This window comes from Thermobia domestica, chromosome 13 (genome assembly GCF_964235325.1).
Source record: "Thermobia domestica chromosome 13, izTheDome1.hap1.1, whole genome shotgun sequence".
Lineage (NCBI taxonomy): Eukaryota > Metazoa > Arthropoda > Insecta > Zygentoma > Lepismatidae > Thermobia > Thermobia domestica.
In genome coordinates this window covers 120,984,786-121,007,509 of record NC_137466.1, presented here as the reverse complement: position 1 = coordinate 121,007,509, position 22,724 = coordinate 120,984,786, and the positions used below count along the sequence as shown (strand labels likewise).

At 34.1% G+C, this 22,724-nt stretch overlaps 1 protein-coding gene across 1 annotated transcript in view; it reads left to right on the top strand.

Moving 5' to 3' along the window:
- Positions 1–3,463: 3,463 nt before the first annotated feature.
- Positions 3,464–22,724, top strand: part of Hdc (histidine decarboxylase) — a 180,336-nt gene continuing 161,075 nt past the window's right edge. The window contains exon 1 of the mRNA XM_081736343.1: positions 3,464–3,701. The gene's annotated coding sequence lies outside the window, so the exon portion shown is untranslated. The remainder of the gene's footprint in view (positions 3,702–22,724) is intronic.

The window sequence follows — 22,724 nt, the reverse complement described above, 5'->3', positions numbered from 1 at the left end:
GTGTGTGTGAGAGAGAGAGAGAGAGAAGACAAAATTTTAGTTGCAAGATGACATACTTCAATTGAAGTTTTCGGTTCATATAGCAAAAAGAATACCGCCACCAGAGAATAAAGACAAATGTAGTCTGTTCTGTTCTCTTCCGCCATCTCAGCCAAAACTTTCAACTACAGCCTGTAATGAGTGTAGACCTTACCCAGTTTTCAAATTGAATAGATGGTGGTGGTAGTTCGGTTTCTTGACCTTGTAAAAATCTTCCCTGTCTTTGATTTTGTTTGTCATCATTCCAGCCAGAAATAAAAAAATGAGAATTCCTTAGTTTACAGCAAGGGGAATTGGGGACAAGACATTAAGGATGACATTCCTGGAAGCTAATGTATCACGATTGTTTCATTCAATAGACAGAGGACACTTTTCTATGAAGGCTTTTCAACATGTTTTCTTACAAACGGGATTTTTCTTTTGCAATCTATATGACCACTGGCAATTTCAATCTTGGCCATTCCCGCCAGCGTTTTCATTTTCAAGATACGAGACGAGACGAGACATTTCACGAAACGTCCCGTCTCGTCTCGTTTTCGAGGCGGGACAAACAGTCTGTCTCGTCTCGTGTCTTGTCTAAAAGGGTTCTGTCTCGTCTCGTGGCAACACTATTTGACACAGTCTGCTTCGTTCCAATCACCATAGCTTTTGTCTTTCTAACATTTATTTTCATCCCATATTCTTCAAAGTCCTTCCTCAAGTTTTCTAATATCCTATTGATTTTCTTTTCCATATTGTCTGCAAATCTTATACATCTAATCATTCTACCTTATACCGAAATGCCGTCTTCGTCATGCAGGCTCTTTTTCACTATCTCTTCTGCATGTAGATATTAAATAATGTTGGCGAGAGTCAGCATCCTTGTCGAACTCCCCTTCCAATTGCAGTTTCCTCTATCAGTTCCTCCCCTATCCTAACACTTGCTCGTTGGTTCATATATACGTTTCTTATGAGTCTTTGATCTTTCCATTCCAACCCAATCTTCTTTAGAACTCCCAACAACAATTCCCAATTCACGCGGTTCAAAGCCTTTTCTAGATCAATAAATATAACATACACCTGTTTCCCTTTTCCTATAAACCTTTCACCGATCACCCTTAATAATGTAATTGCATCTCTTGTGCCCTTTCCTCTTCTGAACCCAAACTGTTCCTCCTCAACCTTCTCGTTTGTTCTTCCATACAACCTTCTGTTCAGTATTCGAAACAGAATTTTAGCTGCATGAGATATGACACTAATATTTCTATAATCTTCACATCTCTTTGGGTTCGATTTCTTAGTCATCGGTATCATGCACATCTTTAGAAAGTCTTTCGGCCACTCTCTTGTTTCATATATTTCATTGCAGAGTCGGAACAATTCTTTCTTGCCCTTGTCTCCCATTTTTTTAAATGAATTCAATCGGGATATTATCTATCCCGGTTGCCTTTCCATTCCTAATCTCGGATATTGCCTTTTCTAACACATCCCGAAAAATCCTAGACCCTTTATCATCCTCACCTACTTCATTTTCTACTTCAACATTTAGGTTACACGGTCTATCCCTACTCTCATACAAGTCTTCAAACATACTCTTTCACTTCTCTCTCTGACTATTTTCCCATTCTTATTTTCACTGCCATCGTAATAGAACCTTGTTTCCTCTGAAATTCCATTGATTTCATCTCCTTGTGCATTACCTCATATTTCCCAACTCTTTCTAATTCTTCTATGTCCTCACATTTTCTTTCGCAAACTCTTCCCTTGCTCTGTCTGTTTATTTTCGTAATTCATTATTTAACTTTCTGTACATCGTTCTGCCCTCTTCTGTATCAACCTGTTTCCACGTCTTCTTTTCCATCATTTTCTGCAATATCTGTTCCGTAACCCATGGTTTCTTAGCCATTTTGTGTTTGCGGTAACCTGCTACTTCTTTTGTAGGCTTCTGTATGCAAAGTTTAATATGTTCCCAACGTCTGTTACTACCTGCGCCTATCCTTTTCTGTTTGAATATTTTTCTTCGAATTTTTCAACCAAAAGATTTCTTACTTCCTCGTTTTTCAACTTTTCAGTATTCAACCGAGGAAGCAGTATTATTCTATGACCATCACCAAAATCACATAATGATAATTTTTTCGTGCCTATCATTTGTAAATAAATGACAATATCGTATTTAAATTTGAAATTATCATACTTCTTCAGGACTTACAAGTCTGTCTACAATGTGGTAGCATTGGATTGGAATCAGTGTACTGTACTTGATTGATGGAAAGGGGCAAGAGCTAAAGTGAGTCTAGGTTTCATTTCTTTTCCCTACTCATCTGCTTAGTGCTTAAGACACCTCCCGTTACTGCATGTAGGAAGCATGCGAATTCACTTTTCTGCCACTGTTGTAAGCTACTATATAGCCTAAATATTTGACATTTTTCTTTTTCTGTGATTTGCAGTACGCACAGGACACATTCCTTCTGTACATTCTTGTCATGAAGAGGATTAAAATGAAACAGTATTTTTTTTTTAAATCCATTTTTGGTAGAAATGTAATTTCAGACCACATATGGAATAACGTGAAATTATATTTTTTATACAATACTTGGAACTTTGTGGTAATTTTTAGTTCTTAATTTTAAAATAATTCAGATTAGAATTGTAGCCTGACGATAAATCTGTCTACATATGAATATATTTTCTTCGTAAAAACTAAGGATTATAAAATAGTAATGTTGAATTTAAACTATCGATTTACAATTCATTTTCTCTTGGGAAATTTTAACGAAAACAAGGAAAGAGGGGAAAACTTTCGCGACCACACATACTCATTTTCATCTCTCAGAAAAAAAATCATCCCTCCCCCTTCTTCCTTTCTGCCATTAAGCAAATAACTTGTTGCATGTTTTTGTCTCCTCCCATCTGTTCACGTCATTTCCGGTTATTCTCTCCCTCCTCACTTCCGGTTTTCTTTACAGTGAAAAGAAAAAAAAACAGTTTGGAAATGCTTGCTTCGAAAAGAGGCGTATATTAGACGATGACGTAACTATTTCGTCATGGCATTTGGGGGCGGAGCGTATTGTAGTGGCAGTACTGGAAACACGCGCAACAGGCTGGAGAAAGACATTAAAAAAAAAAAAAAAGAAAAAAAGAAAATCAGAAACACATTGAAGATTCGCGAATTCTTTTTTAGTTTTTTTTGACATGCTTTAGAGGAGGGGATTTTTTTTTTCGTGGTGCTGGTTGCGCGATTTACAGAGGAGTGGGAGGGTCCAAGAAAAGGACATTTGTCCAGGGTATTACAAGAGGACCGAGGGGAAGGTAGGAAAAACATTTTTAAAAAAGACATTCAAGTGATTTCTCTTCCCCTCTCTCTCTTCCAGCTTTAAAAGTCACGAGTCCAGGAAAAACTTTTGTCTTCACATGGACGCAGCCACTTATTGAACTGTGATCAAAATCGAAGGAAGGACGGGAGAAATACAATACAGAGAGAAACATAGCAGAGAACACCTTCGTTAAAAAAAAAAAAATCATTTTTAAATTTTCTATTATTTGACATCACACAAATCACATATATACAACATTTATACGAACGTGTCTTCAGTTAAGACTTAACTTTTGACAAGATAGACAATATTAGTAGCATACACATCTCAACGTCGTAAGACAGCAATTGCAACGGAAACAAAGTAAAGGTAAGTAGTATTATTACATATATTATTCTCTTTAAAAAAAATTGAATGTTTTGTAGATACTTGAAGGAATGTGTTTCTCCCAATTTATTTTATCACTTATTTAGTCATGTGTTAGTAATCTGCATATGCAGAAGAATAAGAAGAAAAAAGTAGCTAGAGAGAAGGAAAAAACTTTTGAGGGAAGTTAGGAAAGAAGAACAATACTGCAGCTAGTTTGAAAGAGGGAAAATAAACTGGACATTCTTGGAAAAGGAATTGACTATGTGAATTTGATGGATAGCATGTAGGGAGAATAAAACAAATCGCAATTTATGGACAATTATAAAGATGTAAATCTTACTTTCGAATCCAAAAGATTAGTCCTAGCGGCGTAGGGCTGAAAGCTCCTAAGTTTTCCGGAATTGATTTGTTAATCATGGGGGGCGTGAACACTCTTCCGCAAACTTTTTTCTACATAATTTGCCTGCCTTTTTTTATGAATTTGTCTTTTAGTTTTGTGTTACTAAGTTAAAATAATAATAATAGAAAGTATCTTCCAAATGAATAAAAAATATTTCACTTGCCATATAAGGTGAAAACTTATGACAGTTAAAAATATTGCGGGATTAGTATGCGTGTGTGATATCTTTTAGCAATCGGCTACAAAGAAAGAAGTAAAAAATGAACGCTTGTTTTCATTTTCGGAATAGAACAGAGATATAGTCTACTTCATTTCGTAAAGAAGCATGAACGAAAATCTTTCGTTTTTCCTGCATTTTTTTCGGAGGAAATATAAGATTTAAGACATAGGCTATCGCAAACATAATTCTTATAAAGTTTGTCTCTATAACTTTGTTGGGCTAAATAATGCTTTTAACACATACCTTTTTTTAAAAAAATCCCGTCTACCGTAATATGGCAGTCAAAAATGTCTTCTTGTTCATTTCTTTGACTTTCTTTTCCTTTCTTTTATGACGCCAACAATGTGTGAAATTTTAAGTTCATAGTTGAGATTTTGAAACATAAAGAAAAATTGTCAAGAATTGATGAATTTAATCATTGCACCTAAAAAGAAGCACGAAACACTAAAGAAATAACGACCATGCTACTAGTAAAATAGTACCTATGCTTGGACAAATTTCTAATTGAAGCTTTTTATGGACTAATTTGGGAACTCTGAATCCAGTGAAACAATGAAAATTCTATCACATACGAGATATGTTAGAAAGGTAATGAGACTGATTTTTTTTTTTTTTAAATTAACGATGAGTTTTAAAGTTTTATTATTTTTACAAATCTAGATTATTCCCTTCAAAATAGTCCCCTTGAGCAGCTACACAACAATGGAAGCTTTGTTTCCATTGTTCGTACTGGAAGTGCTGGAAGACTTCTGCTAGAATAGCTTTCAGCTCATCGGTTACGCTCTTCTGGATATTATCCAAAGTAGCAAAATGGCTTCCTTTCAAGTGGTTTTTCAGCAAGGAATAAAGAGAAATCACAGGGACTGAGATCTGGCGAATAGGGAGACTAAGGAACCGATGCTCTTTTCTGTCTAAAAATCAATTACGGAGATTGTCGTGTGACATTGTGCGTTCACATTCAAGTGTGTGCAATGCCTGGTCGCACAGTTTTCTCATGTCCAAATCCTGCCTTAAACATTTGATGGTCGATAAACACGTTCAGATTTAATTCACTACCGATCATTCTCACCGTCAATCGACAATTTGCTCAGCTTGCGCCAAGTGTACTTTGTGGTAGTGAATAAGTTTTCGTGCATAAGAAACCGTGTGCATCAGTTTTCCCTGTGCTCTCCCGTTTCCTCCCACTTTTTTCGTTCATTTCTCATCATCACCGTCTCCTTTCGCCTCGCTGCCATATCCGTGGGACATAAAACGTAAATATTTCGTTTCATTTTTTGGACAATTTGACCTACTCTTTCCATATTATCATCCGTTTCTTGATTGAACTGCTTCTCGCACGAGGTTGGTCTTTCATTTGTTCTCGGCCTTCTAAAAGGACTAATGTTATCTGAATACTTGTACCCTGGGTAAAAAACGTTCTCCTAAGTCCTTTGTAACTTTTCATAAGTCGCAGTAGCAGATTTACCAAGCTTTTCAGTAGTAGTATGCTCGTTAGTTTCTTGACCAAAAAGTTGGATCTCAGACAAGTTTATATTCTCAACCAAACAGAATCTTCTCAGAAAACCATTGCTGCTGAGTACAACATAGGTTACGAAAAACGTAAACTTTTCCAGTAACCCTTCATCTTCTCTTATTCGGTATCCCTTTGTGCAAGAAATTACCGGATTAGCGAATGCAGTGTATAAAATTTGAAAATAAATTTGTCATCCATTCCGAGAATTTCTGATCCAAATTCGATCTTTAATTTTAAAGAAACACACGGAATGCTTGTGAAAGTGACTTACTGACTTTCCTTTTTAAATGAGAAATAGAATGCTTTCTTCTTAATGTTAAATCTGTAACAAATATAATGAGATTTCCTTTTAAGGGTCTTCACTACGGCGAAGTTAAACTACCGCTAATTTTAGAGTTTTTTTCTGTAATATCTTCAAAACAAATAAAAATATTCGGAAAGCTGAAACGCAGTGAACTAAACAATACGATTTTGCATGTGATACCGTTATCACAACTCATCCATCTGCTCTCGAATTGAAACTGTAGATAGATTTAGCATTTTTTGCTTGTTCTGTAAATAGTGGCATACTAAAAGCAGATAGATGAACTGTGGTAAAGGTATCACATGCAAAATCGTATTGTCTAGTTCATTACTTATCTACTTTCCGAATATTTTTTATTTGTTTTGAAGATATTACAGAAAAAATCTAAAATTAGTGGTAGTTTAATTTCGCTGTGGTGAAGACTCTTAAAAAGAACACTAGGAGTTGAAAACTAAATTTACATCCTCATTTACATAACTATATATCTTCTATATACTGTTCCTGTTATTTAATGATAATTTGAAGGATTCAGTTGAAAAAAAAACCTTCGAATAGCCTCTAATTACAATATTGTTTCACTCTCTCGTGTAAGATACAACAACTCATATTGATTTAAACTATCTATGATTCAAGCTCTTTTCTACATTATTTAAGTCATTTTTTACATTAGACAATCTACAAATCTACAATTAAAACGTTTTTCTTACAATAATAAATAATAAGTCTTATAAAACCTAAAATTTTTTCTTGCAACATTCAACAGCCACTTCTTATATATTGTTTTATTCAATTACAGCACTTCTAAAGACGAAGTTACATATAGTTTACAATTTGACAATAATTCTTATAAAAGCAAAGCTTGTTATATTCGTAGTTCATAACATTAAAGAATAACTCATAGAAACAAGACTCTATATATACACATGGCAATATTTAATAATTCTAATCAAACAAAGGTATAAGTAGTTGATATTTGACAATACTCTTATAACAATGAAGCCACATATATAGTGGTACCTCGGGTCACAAACGTCTCTAGTCATGAACAAATCGACCCACGAACATAATTCGAAACAAATTTTTGATTCGCACCGCGAAAAATACCTCGGTACACGAATGTACACATGATTTTGACTCTATGTTTTTGGTTCGCAAACAGTAACAGTTACACTTGGTTTGCGCGCTGTAAACGTTGTTTCGTTGTGTTTTTTTAATAATACGTTTTTTCTTTTGCATTACAAATATTGCAAATATTTCTGGAGTGAACGAATTGGAACTGGATTAAATTTCAATGGTAAAAAGGGTTTAGGTTTGCGAACATTTCGATCTACGAATGAATCAAGTTCTAATTCAGGTACCACTGTAGTTCATAGTATTTAATAATAACTTATATAAAATAAAAGTTATATGTTATTTATAATATTTAACAATAATTCATAAGAACAAAAGTTTTAACTAAACCAAAGGGACATTCGTTAAGCAAAGAAATATAATTTGTAACGTAGAAACGAATACAACGTATTTTTATAAATACAGATTTTGGGGGGGTATATGTGAAGTACAAAGATAGTAATAAAACCTCTTCCTCTTACGGGGGTATGTAATGTACCACAAGGAAAAAGCATATAATTAATCAATATTAACCAAAAGCGTTTCATTAAAAATTAAATTCATGTAGAAAGAACACTTCCTTACTTTATTAAAGAGAAAATCATTATATTAATAGACAGGAAAACCTGAATATCACAAACCAATAATGAATATAAAGAATTTAATTTTAGGAAATGTTCAAAACGACAATAAATAAATAAATAAATAAATAAATAAACTCACTATAAAAATACATGAAAAGGTTTACTGTCAGAAATTACTGTTGCCCACAAAACGAGATTTGACATGTTTCTCGTTCCATTTCAGATTTAAAAATTTCTCCGTGTGCGTGGGTTTTCTCGAGGTTCTCCCGTTTCCTCCCACTTTCTTCATTCCACCATTTCATTTATTACTCATCATCACCGTCTCCTTTAGCCTAGCCGGCATAATCGTGGGACGTAAAACTCAAAAATTTCATTTCATTTTTTAAAAATTTATCCTGCCAAAGGCAACGGTTACTTTCAGTATACTCCTTCTATGCAGATGTAATTTTTACATTTTTTTAAATCTATAAATGAAAAGGCGAGAAAATAGAGGCATAATAACTACATACATCTCTAATCGTATGAAAAAAAATCTTTGGACCAATAATAAATTATAAAACTATTTAGTATATACCGTATTTCCATTCAGAAATATAAGGTATCTTGCAACAGCAATGATGCATGCGCCATGTATATTTTACTTTTTGTGTTAATATATTGCAGACTTCTTCTTCTTCAATCACGGGGAGTGTTATTGGTTCATACATTGCAGATGCAGTGAAATTTCATTTCGAATAAAGCAACACAAGCCTTATGTACGTCTGTAGTCGCGGAATTCTTGATATTCTAGAGACCTCATATGAAGCTCTGTTGTTGCATAAAATGGAACACGCATTACCTACCTTAATAATACCAATTTTTTGCATTTTTCTTCAATTTTCATATAAGGCTCTCTAAAACCAGCGCACATTTAACATGGAGCAACGTGTCCCACTCATCTTGGACTTCTTGATCTAATAATATTCCCATTATATTTCATGATTATACAATGTATAATATACATATTGTCCAATTGGGCCTTTTCCTATATACTTGTGCATTCATTCAGTTTGAGCAAATTCCTCAAAAAGTTTTATTTCGAAATTTTCCAGTCTGTAATTCTCTTACTGAATTGCCGACCAACTTCCATATTCATTCAGAGGGACAACAGCCAAGATTATGTTTTTTAATAAGTTTTCCTTTTAGTACTTTAGATAATAGTTTCAATGATGGAAGATTGTTTTGACTACTTTCTTACGAAATACCAAGATTATCAAGGGTACGGCTTATTATTTATGTAGCTTCCAAACCACAGCAGGACTTAAGAGGCCCCATCACGGCGAAAATAAAATACCGCTAATTTTACAGTAATTATATTATATCTTCAAATAGATAAAAGATAATCGAAAAGTGGACTAAGAGCTTGCTAGGTAATATTACCGTTTTCACGACTCGCTTATCTACTTTCAATTTCCAGCCATTTAGAAAATCGGCATAAACAAAAAGTTACTATGTGACTCGTGATAACAGTACCTCATGCAAAATGATTTTGTCTAGCGCACTTTTGTTCCACATTTTGATTATCTTTTATCTATTTGAAGATGTCACATAATTACTGTAATATTAGCGGTATTTTAATTTCACAGTGATTATGTCTCTCAAAGAGCTCTCCCATGGGTATGTTATTAGCATGCATGTCTTTCGAACGGGAGTTCAGGGCTCGATTGCTAGTTGGAGCTCATATAGTTTGGATCTCATCGTAAGCTGTATGTTCATGTCACATGCAGCTTCAGTGCTGAAAAGGAATGTTAGATTTCAATACTACTAACCAAGAAAAGCCCGGGACTTGAATATGGAACCGTAGATAAATACACAAACTATCATAGAGTCTATAAGAAAAAATAATTTGTTCCTATTAGTATTTCAAATTTCTCACCATTGATCTATTACTAACTTACTTTCTACATTGATTTATATCTTGCAAGTAAGTTACCTTACGGATATTATTTCTTGAATATTGAATATCCAAGAGGTAACTTACTTGTTAACCATCAATTCTGCCCAGGATCAGAAGTTAGGAATCGGTTCGTTGAAGGAGGTGATCCATATATAGATATACCACATTGACTTGACACCTAGTCTTCCGTTCCAGGCGCTGCTATCGGCTGAAGGAATTCCACTCCTCTTTGCTAAGGATCTTTCGCTTAGCGACAGCTGAACCCTTATTGGCTCAACGCGTGGGTGTGTCGAGGATGTGAGCTTTAGTTCGCATTTTTGCCACGGCTCAAGACATTTTGGCAGCTCTATAGTTGATCCCAAGATATGGGCAATCAAAAATATGTTTCCCATGTATTTGTAGGGAGTAATTATGAGTATCACGAGGACACCCTAGTCCCGTTCAGTGTTTTCCCAATTTTCGGCGTCCACCCGGCGTCGTGAGGCAAACTGGGGAGTCACATGAATAAAAGACGTGATGGCCACTAGGTCTAGAAAGCTCCCTATACGCCGTTTAGCGATAGCGCGACGCGGCGTGCTGACAACGCATTCGTCGCTAGGATGGATGTAGTTCCAACATTCGCCAACAGATGGCGTGAAGAGGCTTAGGCCCACAAATCCAGCCGTTAGACCAAGCGGTTTGGTTTAAATTATGGATATCATCCTTGCTTGATAGAATATCCGCACTGCTGTTGAGATTTGTAGGTTAGTATAATGCTCAGGATACAAAATATTAATATGTCCGTGGAATACAACCCTAAAATGAAGTTATATGACTTTCTACTCGGCAAACCTAAAGACTTAAATATTTTCTATTTTCATATATTAGCTGATTTTAAAGTATCCTTTATTTAATTTGAGGTAAATGCTATATTTAAGCATAGGCTTGGTCAAATTTAACTTGGAGAGGAATTTGGTTACCAAAAACTAAACCATTTTTTTTTCATGTGGTGATTATTGTGACTACTTATTCTTTTTTATTCTGGAAATATAAATGCTTCGATAAACTTAAAAATTTAGGTATTGTTAGTATTAAAAATGCTAGTACCATATATAGAACATTCTGTAAAATTTTATAATTGGATAATTTGGAATTCAATATCTCTTAACAGCACCGGTGCTATATGGGACGTGGACCAACAATTTTAGATGGGATCCGAACCGTATAAGATACCATTAGGAATCGAACCCTAGTCTCCCGCCTCCAAGAAGAGTGTGCTAATCGTGTAGCTACAAGGATGATAAATACCGGTAATTGAATTTAAAGTTTGTCAATCAAGTTACACAATAAATAATTCCTATCTACGAAAATATCAAAAGTACGTCACTAACATTAGTAGGAAGGTTTTCTTGCGTAATTAACGTTACAGGGTAATTTGTCATGCAATATTATTAATGAGAATGTTATAGAAAATGTCCGAGAATCTCTAAATGCTGCAACTTTCCTAGCGCGATAGTCGTAATCATGAAATCTCATAATTGTTTAGAGAGATCGTGAGAAAGAATTTTATATAGAAACATGCAACACTAGTAAATTTATCACGTCATTATGAAACCTTTTATCTTAATTAATTCTGAAGCTTCTGTTTAATTTCTGGAAGCAATTGTGCACTACTAAATAACCATAGATCCTAAAGTTTCAGTTTTTACTATTAAATCTATTTCAATCATCCAATTTCTATTTATTAATTATTTATCTGCCAAGCAATTCCAAGAAAATCCATTTAATATCATAGTAGACACGTCTCATGTTAATATTTATTTTATCAGCTAATTTCGGGTACGCTGCTAAGTATTCTAATGTGACATAACTCTCTTGCTCAAAACAATGGTGTAAAAATAAGTTCCAATGTAATACAATTTGTTTACAAGTTACAAATCAATTAAATAAGACAACTTTCTCCAATCTTTCTTAATCTTTTGACCCTTTCATCGATAATCTAATTGTTACTCAATTTATTCACTATTGTTAAAAATGAGTACTGTACAGGATCAGTTTATTGAGGAAGACCAAAACAATACGAAGAATAACAAAATATCTGTTGATAGCTTCATTATTATGACAGATTTATTACATGTATAAATTTATTTTCACTAAAAAATACACTAACTTCAGTTGAGTCAATTGATTTGTTTCATTTTACCTCTTTTTAAAGAAATTGTTTCCTATATAATTCCGCTAATTTTGTTAAAGGAAATTAAAGTACTTGTCCTTCATGCCGACAAGTTGAGCTTGGGTAATAATAAATCAGTTAGCCCTATATGTTTAACCACTTACTTCATATGGGTCATAGTGTCGTTTCGTTCGTTCGCTTATTTGTTTATTGAAGTTTAACTTTCCATATCAGCACCTAGGGTATATGAGACGTAGACCTACGATTTAAGGTGAAATTCGAACTACAGAACTTCAAAGTTTTCAAGATTCTCCCACCGAGATTCGAATCCGAGGTTCCTTGCATAAAAGGCGAGGGCGCTAACCATTACATCTATCTGGATTCAATTTTGCTTCGTGTGTTCCTATCACCACAAAATGAGCAATGTACACGTGGCACAGCTTTTAGTGTGCACGTGGGTTTGACTCATTACTGACAAGAGATTTAACCTTGAATGAACACTTGATATCTGGTGCTTGGGGTTCCTGGTTCGATCCCAGCTCTCGCCAAGTGAACTTTGTGGGGGACAAACACCGTGTGCGTGAGTTTTCTCGGGGTTCTCCCATTTTTCATTCCACAATTTCATTCATTTCTCATCATCACCGTTTCCTTTAGCCGGCATATGCATGGGACTTAAAACTGAAAGATTTTATTTCGAATGAAAACCTGAGTAACATTGCGTGTCATATAGCCTGCTTTAAAGGAGCGGTAAACTTCAAAATAACATTCCCCGATGATGTGTCGTTCTTTAAACATTTTATGTTAAAAGAACCTGTAACGGTAAGGAAGGCAAACAAAAGTGCGAAATGTTTTTTTTTTAGAAACAATGCTATAAGAAAATGCACTAACAAGAAAAACAACACTTTTTCAGGTAAAGGAAAATGAAGAAATGGTTACAAGATGAAAAAGCATTCGGCATAGTTTTATGTTCACCTAATATGCTACGAAAAGCGTTTGGTGTTATTTAATGTTCACATAAACTGCTGCATGGACATGTGATAAGCACATCGCATTGCATGAGTATGAAACTCATTAATTATAATGTACACAGCATTATAGTGAACCACTTTTTTAACACCTATAAAGCCTCATCCTTAAGAAGATGTCTCAATATTTTTACTGTTAGCTCCATTTCTTCATTTTATTCCGCATAGAAAGTATTTTCTTCTTTCTAATGCATTTTATTTTGAAAAGATGTACTTTTTGTTATTATCTATTTTCAGTCTTTACTCAATATCCAGTAATCGATGCTTTACTTGTTAAACTTGAAAATACTACATGATTTCAATATATTTGCATATTTTAAATAAGTAGAACACAGTTGGTGAACCAAACTCAGAAGCTCCCCCTGTGCAAAATTGTGGAACAGAGTCTCTGTTGACAGGACATTTTCCCACTAAATTTCGTTCAGATCTCATTAGTTACTGAGAAATAAAGTACAATACAATAACACTCGCATACCAATGCTATTTATGTACCCCATAAACACCAATGGGGGTCAGTGAGTGGCCCCAGGGCAAATGTTTTATTTTCTGGATACTATTGTCAAATATGATAATGATATTATTGATATATTTATTTAATTAGTTTCTATAATTCTATGAATGAATGAATGAATGAATGAAATCCCATATCTAAATGCATTTAATTTTCAATGTTTTTCAATCTTATATATTTCAAGGAACATTTTATTTTAGCCTTTTTCAGTGACGAATGAATGAATGAATGAAATTTTTGTTTTATTGAAGGTAATTTTCTTACCTTTTATTAGAATTCATATGTTCTATATTTTATGAAGTTAGATTAGGTTAGGTTTGAGGTAAATTTTTCAAACAATAATACCAATTATTTTTGATGATAAATCATAACTCTTGTATTATTGTTGTTTTATTTATAAGCGTATGGAGGAAATATATCGTATAGCTATTTGCATTACATTACATAAAAAATATCTTTCTTTTGGCATATTTTAATAATTTCAAAACTGAATTACATAACCAAAATTTAGAAATACCTTTGCTTCCAAATGGGAATTGAATTACCTCAAGCAAACAGCACAGACACTTTTTGTAACTTTCTCCTCAGGTGCTGTGTGGGAAATACATATGTATTGTTATATTCTGTGCATGCCTTCATGTATTTTCTGCCCTTTTCATTAGTACACAGATAGCAAGACCTTTGGATGGCAACTTTTGACAACTTAACCGAGTTACTTTCCCACGTGGCTCTGTAAGCACAGTACCCCTGGTTACGGGATTTTCAATGTTGAACCTACATAACTGACGTGCAAGTTCTTTGAGCAAATATTTTCTACCTGATGTTTTCCGTGAATGTACTTGAGCAAATTCTTCGTTAGTTTCTCGAAAGACTATGTAAGAGTTGTAAGCTAATATGTCAATTAGGTTACAAAAAATAACTATAGGCCATCGACGTGTTCCTCTTCGGCAAGTTTAGAATTTCACACATTGATCAAGTGCGTCTACACCAGGTTTCGTTGAATTGTAATAATGGATTATTTCGGGCTTATTATAAGATAATTTCATCTCATAGTGCTGAGTAGAGAGAACTGTAACAACCTTCCCTTTTTTTTAGGTATATAACTAACAACTTTATAATTTGTCGGAAAAATCAAACCTGACAGTCCCAGGTAATGCACCTTTTAGTGCAGTGGACGAATTTCTAATAATAAGTCTTTCTTGTTACTTCTAATGGTGCCAACTACTGTAATTTTGTTTTCCAGCAATTCAGAAGCAAGCGGAATATATGTATATTTTCTATTCATAGTAATGTTCCTACCAGACATCTCTAACTGACCTTTTTCTACTAATCTTTTCACTATTTCTGGACCACTATTGTACCCACTTCCCACAGTTTTTATCTTTCCTGCATAAGGTTCCCCAGCAAGACAATACCTGGTATTAGAATCACAGATCAAATTGATTTCGATGCCATATTTTCCAGGTTTAGTAGGAATATAAACTTTGAAGGGACAACGGCCTCGACAAGGTACTAGTTCTTCATCGACAGTAACTGAGTCGTGAGGGTGATAATATTTGGGAAACTTGCTAACCACCATATTCCATAACTCTCTAATTGGGGCCAATTTATCTTCCTTCTTGCGAGCTTCACAGGTGGTTACATCGTCAAACAGCAAACATTAAAAAAAAAAAAAAAAAAAAAATAGTAACCGCAATCTGTGTTCCGATAACGAGGCTCTGTACAAGAGAAAATTGGCCATACTCAAAAGATCTCGAATACTGTCTTTAGTCTGCCGATATACACCACAATTCAAGAGAATTCCTATAAGTGCAAATATGTCCTCCCTTGTAAAGTCTCTGGAAGTTAGAATAAATATGTCCTTAGCTGATTTCTTGAATATGCACAGCTTTTGATTCGCCTATTTTAGTATGCAATCAACAACATTATCATTAAAGTACAACTGAAAAGTTTCTGCCGGGCTGTCAGAATGAACTCCTCTTCTAACACCAGGTTGAGTCCTCATAATATTTTCTGATTAAGGTTGTCTTTTAGTTTTGAGAGGTTGAGATTTCCAAATCATACCGGACGCAGCTTTCATATCAGCAGAAACTTGATCTATATATATAAAAGAGAACGCACAAAATCCTTTGTCCGCTCATCACGCTAATACGGCTGAACCGATTTCTTTCATTTTTGGGGGGTTGTTAGGATTTGGACCCTAGATGGTTTTTATCATATCACTTTAATTTTCAATTACCAGTGTCTTGAGATAATTGACCAATCAGGTGTCAATACGTACAAAAAATCCTTTGTCCGCTCATCACGCTAATACGGCTGAACCGATTTCTTTCATTTTTGGGGGGTTGTTAGGATGTGGACCCTAGATGTTTTTTATCATATCACTTTAATTTTCAATTATCAGTGTCTTGAGATAATTGACCATTCAGGTGTCCATACGTACAAATCCTTTGTTATTAGTTCATCATAGGTATAAAAATAAACGTATTTATATGCAACCCGCATGACCCTGTGACTCGGCGGGTTAACATAACTGACAGGCGCTATAAATCACTTGAAAGCGAAAAAGTAAAAATTATCTAAGTAACAAAGTTTATTGCGTTCCGGGATGACCGCAGCGAAGCGGGGCGGGTTGGGGTGACCGCAGCGAAGCGGGGCGGGTTAACATAAATGACAGGCGATATAATGTTAACATTAGTGCAATCTTCTATGGTTTTTATCATATCACTTGAAAGCGAAAAAGTAAAAATTATCTAAGTAACAAAGTTTATTGCGTTCCGGGGTGACCGCAGCGAAGCGGGGTGAACGCTGCTAGTTTACTTTTATATCTAGACGTGGGCGTCTTCGTAACTGTTCAGTAACTTCTTCCATTCTTCCGATTCCCTGCTTTCGCCTTCTCTCTTTGCAACAATACAGTCATCTTCGCCACTATCAGAACTATCAAAAACATAATCACCATCGAAATCAGAATTTATGAGTTCATCTTCAATTTCTTCAAACTTTTTTTTTTTTTTTGTCTTTTCGCATTGGCTTTCATTCCAACTGAAAGGCAAGCCATAGACTATTCACTTTTTCATGAAAAGTACTGTTGCCAGTTATATAATGTATTTCCCCCTTATAATTATTACTTGGGTTCTACCTTCAAAATAGCAGTAAAACTAATTGATATTGTTGTTTGAAATATTTACCTCATAAAATATAGAATATGTCTATGTATTTTATTGTATTATCTTTATAGTATAATAGTACTAAATTAGTAGTACTACTACCATTACTAGCGCTAGTAACAACATAGTACTATAATAGTACTATATTAGTACTATAGTTTCTATAGTACGAATATTTTTGTGCTTTTGTGTTATTTGTAACGACATGTAAATTCTCGTTTTTTACTGTACTCTAGCTTATGACAACATAGATCTAACCAGTTATGCAAAAATAGGTATTCCATTACATTTTGAAGGACAAAGTACCAATCTTAAATGTCAGAAAATTTGATATTGATATTTTAAAAGATAGAGGAGAAATTCAGGGAAATATGCAGTGGGGTCAGTCCCTGAGACCCGCCCCCCTTGGTATGAGAGTGTTAACTATACATTATACCAGTAGGCTCCCAAATGCAATGCCTGTCTGGGAGCTAAAAAAACCATCACATCTACTTGTTATGCAACCCAACAAAGCTCCATTATACAGCGGGTTAGTATATCTCTCGGGCGTTCGTTTTACTTTACTGAGTTGAGGAACAATTTTAAATAAAACGAAAAGCTAAAACAAAATTTGTGTGACAACTTTGTAATATCGTATTACCATCGCGTTTACGTATCTGTATATTTCAGGGCTCTAGTTAGTACGGACTAACTAAAATTTAACTTCAAGATTTGATTCAAATAAACAGAAAAGTAAACTAATAAAAACAAATTATATTTCAAGAAATCTAAATTTCACTAAAGTACAGGATAGTAGATTTTGTTTTCAATATTCGGTGAAAATTGGTAATTTTTGCAAGTCATTTGAAACACTGATCTCAAAATTTAATTTTTGTACTTCACACCTGTTGTTGTAAAAGATATTTTTGTGACAGTACTCAAACTTTACCTTCAACTTGCTAATTCATTATTTATGCAAACTTCATTACATTGAGAGAAGATTCATTAAGTTATAACATGTGTCATCAATGGGAACCAGATTTTTCAAAAATGCGTATATATATTTTTTTCTACCCTCTGGAATATTCACTTCTATCATTAGATTACTGTATTGTTTATCAAGATTAATGTTTTATTCATGTACAACTGAACAATTCAGTGTTTGAAAATTGAAGGTGCATGCCTCTGCCCCAAGCGAGACTGAAAAAGATTAAAGTGATGTTGGATAAGGTGCTCAGTTCAAATCCAGGGTTAGTAAAGATCTCATCAGTCAACCAGTCATGTGTGAGATCAGTAAACTATTTGCCAGATGAATGTTCTGAACTTATTGTGCCATTATACAAATATTCTCCATTCAATATATATTGTTTTTTGAAATGTTATTTTCGCTTCACAAACATATTTTTATAGGAAATAGACCAAGTTTGATACCAGAAAATTTTCAAAACTCCTAGTAGTGTAGTGTGAAAATTCATTCTGTATTCAGAAAACATTGTAAAGAAGTAAATCTGGAATTAATAAGCAGTTTCTTGAGTGAGAGAAATAAAGTTGATTTTTATTCTAGAAAATTCAGAAAGGCGAAATGTAGCATCATTCTACATCATACAGAAAATTGTCTCTACCAGGCTACGTAAACCTTTGTTGCTTAGACAGGATTAGATGCAACCGAAAATCGACAGAAATCATCCATCGGTATGTGAAGGATACAGAAAATCATGGTTAAGTACTTTGAAAAAGATATATATCTGATTGTGTATGAACACTTAACAGTCTCATTCTTGTGTACGGTCTAGATTTTCCTTCTGGCAGGAAATGAACATGCGGGGAAAGAATTGAGTACGTAGCAGCATTTACAAAATTTGTATGGGACATACGTACGAAAAGACAAGGAGTATTTATGCATCATGTAGGTTGACAAGGCTGTAATACAGCACATAAAATCTGCACTGCAACTCGATTTGATTTTTTAGTTTAGCGTCCCTTTCAGTAGCGAGGCTATATGAGATGTGGGCCTACAGCTTAACATGCAATCGAAACCACATGAACTCCAACCGTAAATTGAACTTGGGTCTCCGAAATCAAAGGCGCTTAAGCTAACCGCTTAGCCACGAAGGAACTCCCCACTACCAGTTCTCCTACCGTAGCAGGACCACTGGCCGCAATCTACGGAATTTTCTTCCAAATGCAGTCGATTATTCTTTCTGTGAGTTAATGATCAGGTCTTGTTTCCACATTGTCAAACTACACACAACAACACACTGAGCAAGGCTATATGATAAAAGTATATAAAAACACAAATACATAACAGTTGAGGAGTGGAAGCCTGATGAAGACACAGTTTGTGTGTTGAAACTGTTACGTATTTGGTTTTTAAATGTTTTTACACGTAGTCTTGCTTAGTGTGTTGTATTTAGTTATATATATCCATACAGGATTTAAACAATCCATATAGGCCTGCATCAAGTGCTCTTCGAAGACACAATTTGGTATTTGTTTTCTTTATAGAGATAATTTCTGTTCCCACGCTCTTCCAATATCAATAGTCCATGGAATGTCCCAGTAGAATAATAAAACGTTGAAAAATTTCATGCACCTTTCTTCAGAAAATGTTGACAGCTACTTTTATGGATTATTTGGACACTACGGATGGCTTAATTTCATTTTTTTATACGTCATTGAATATTTATGTTCATTATTTAGAACTTTAGTGCCTATTTTTCGGGTTATAATTACCTATATTCAATATTTTTTAGTCACTGAACATCCATCTCTAGTCATAACAATGAAAATTCAATATCACCCTACATAATCTTTTCTTAATCAGGAATATTTATGATACCTTTCATAAATTTATGCAGCTTTATTTATTTATTTTTTACTTCCTCAACAAGGTAAGAAGTCTAGCTTTTGTGACGACACAAGTTGAGTGCAATTTAAATAGAAACGATATTATATTATTTTAAAAGTCTTTCAAAGCATAAGTTCTAAGTTTTAATTAGTACAAATTAATGTTAGATCATTGGGGAAAAGGGATATTCTCTCAAACTTGGAAGAAAAAATGAAATGAAATCTGATTTTTAAGTTCCACACTTATGTCGGTTAGGCTAAAGGAGACGGTGATGAGAAAATGAAATGGTAGAATGAGGAAAATAGGAGGAAACGAGAGAACCCGAGGAAACTCCCACACACGGTGTTTGTCCACCACAAAGTTCATTTGGCGAGAGCTGGGATCAAACCAGGGACTCTATGACCAGAGGCAAACGCTCTACCACTGAGCCACCGCGAGCCCCTCAAACTTGGTAAGAGTTAATACTTGGGAGTGGGAGTGTACTTCTTGGAATTTTCACATTGTGTAATTTTCTTCATTCTCCCATTCCACTGGATAACGAATGCACTTGAATGAGTAAATAATGATATATCCAGCTCCAGAAAAGCAAGTTTTCGTAACACTGGGTGAGTCTGAAGTGTGTACAATACGTTATAGTGCTTTCATTACAAGTTGTGGATACGAGTACATCGCCCAAAGCTACCATTTTATATCTTCAAGATTAAATTGAAATTCCAGCTTATCCTGAACAAATAATTACTCATCTTGTAATGTGAATTACTGTTATGGGATTGAATCCAGGCCATAAATTGTACAGGGAATGGAAAACTCTGGAAAAGGTTCTCTCTCTCTCTCTCTCTCTCTCTCTCTCTCTCTCTATATATATATATATATATATATATATATATATATATTCGTGAGATAACAGATTAGCGGTGTTTTACTATAGTTAATAATATTAAGCGAAGAAAGATATACAGTAAATATCAATATATGATTAGGGAATTGTAAGATTATATTTAATATTTGAATAACTAAGATTGGTTTTAAGTTGATGGATATATATATATATATATATATATATATATATATATATATATATATATATATATAAGCCAACAAAGCAATATAACCGTTAACAATTTCGAAAAACTATATTCGAACTAACTTTCAAATTTGGTTGGTAAAATTATATAAAATATTTACATTAAATATGAATACTTACATATCCATATATCAAAGTAGAATTTGCAAAATTACTACGTTAGTAATATTAGCAAATTAAATAAGGAATAATGGTATACCATTCAATTTATACATTATCACTTGCATGTCTATACTTCCGAACTCACACTGTTTGAAAACGGACTTCCAAATTCTTCTAGTGGGGGAGTGTGCAAGGGATATTTTTGATTGGGATAATTTAAAAGTAATTTTAGATTAACTGAATCATTATATTTCTTATAACAAAGATTTGTTTTCTTTTGATTAGTTTTGGACTTGAAATTTCAATATTATTTTAATTGAAAAATGAAATTCTACTTTTTCCATCGCTCCAAGAATAACAGGGTGGTAGATATTATCCTGGAAATGCATAAACCACAGAGCTAAACTTTGATGGTTGTGGTTTCCTACGGGAAAAGTACTGTACGGAAAATGTGGCTGTACCAACCACAGGAATTTGGTCATCACCGATAGTGGAAAATACATTTTAAAAAATGGCGATAAAATAATGAAATCCGGAAAACAGATATTCTTCCGACGTCTCTATGAAATCTCACATATATTCTGATATTCTAGTTCATAACCAATCACGATTAAACATGTCAAAAGAATCACCTAAATTCCGCCTAGTCGTACTATTTACGTCAGTTAACATTATGTGACTATTTTCCGGCCAACAGTCTATCCGAAAAATATATAAGCAAAGATATATAAATTTCTGAGAGCCACTCTCCAACTACCAGCAGCTGAGGTTCGATCCTTGTGGGACGTCACATTATATGAGGTAAATATTTGCTATAATTGTAATTTCATTTTCCCCTGGACCACATTAATCTTGTCATGGCTCAACTATTAGTTTAAATTTTCTCGGAGCCATGACTTACAACATTTCTAGATTCAAGACTAGAACAGGTGCCACTTGGTATACACATATTGCCAATCATATTTTTGCCATAAAGGCTCTACTGTAAAGGATAACTTATATCTGAGTTTAATTTTTGCTGTCGTATCGTTTTTATTTAATTTCTAGTGTTCATTGTCAGTTGTTGTTATTGCGTTTTATTGCTTATATATATATTGCTAATTTTCATTTTATTAATAAATACTTTTTAGTATTAATCTGCATTTGTTCTATGTTCTGTTCTCTTTAAGCCTTAAAGACCTGAGAAAATAAATTTTCTTTGAAACATCTCCGATCTGAGATTTCTCGGGTTCTTGACTTTTGAGATTGTTCGGGTTAATGATGGCGGTCGCCTATTTAACCCCGGACAACCTACAAAATCGTTTCACTTGTGAAGAGAAAGAGATGTTGAAAACAGTCCTGAGTTTAGAAGTTGCTAGTGCAATTTCAAAAAATTCCTTACGTATTCACATAGTTCATTTTCGACTTCGTATTTATGTGAACTGGGTTTGTTCAGAATACGTTTATCATTGTACAGAATGTGCAGATAACATAGGTCTACTCTTCCTCGTACAACAGGAAGTGTATCAAACCATTGTACAAGATCAGTTAAAAGACAATAGTTTGAATATTTTAATAAACCGGAACGAGAACTTCTCTTCTATAGGCCTCGAAAATAATATAATATATTCTATATGCGAATTTAATCTGTACTTTGTGGCACTGGTAATGTCATTCATGTAAAAATGATGGAAACTAAGTTTTTTCAAAACACTTTAATAAGCCTTTTACGTTTAGGGTTGCTTACAAGAAAGGATTGCTTAAAGGGTTGCTTTAAGGCAACCTCATCTTGAAAAGTGTATTTCTTTCTATTGGCAGAGCGCTGTCTCGTCTTGCCTCGTGGGCAATCTATTTACTTTAGAAATAATAATTTGTGATATATTCAAGTACTCTTTTTAAAAGTTTCCTTATTACTAAAAGTATGAACATGAAATTAAGACAGCATGCGGAATGTAGCTAATTCTTCATTAGTGTTGTAGTGATTAAACTGAAACTGTGGTTTTGGATAATGAAATTGTGGTTACGAACAAATGTACTTCCAGGCACACTTTTCGATATTCCATCAGATTATGTCAGAACCACAAATGGTATGGAGTTGCTCCATACAAA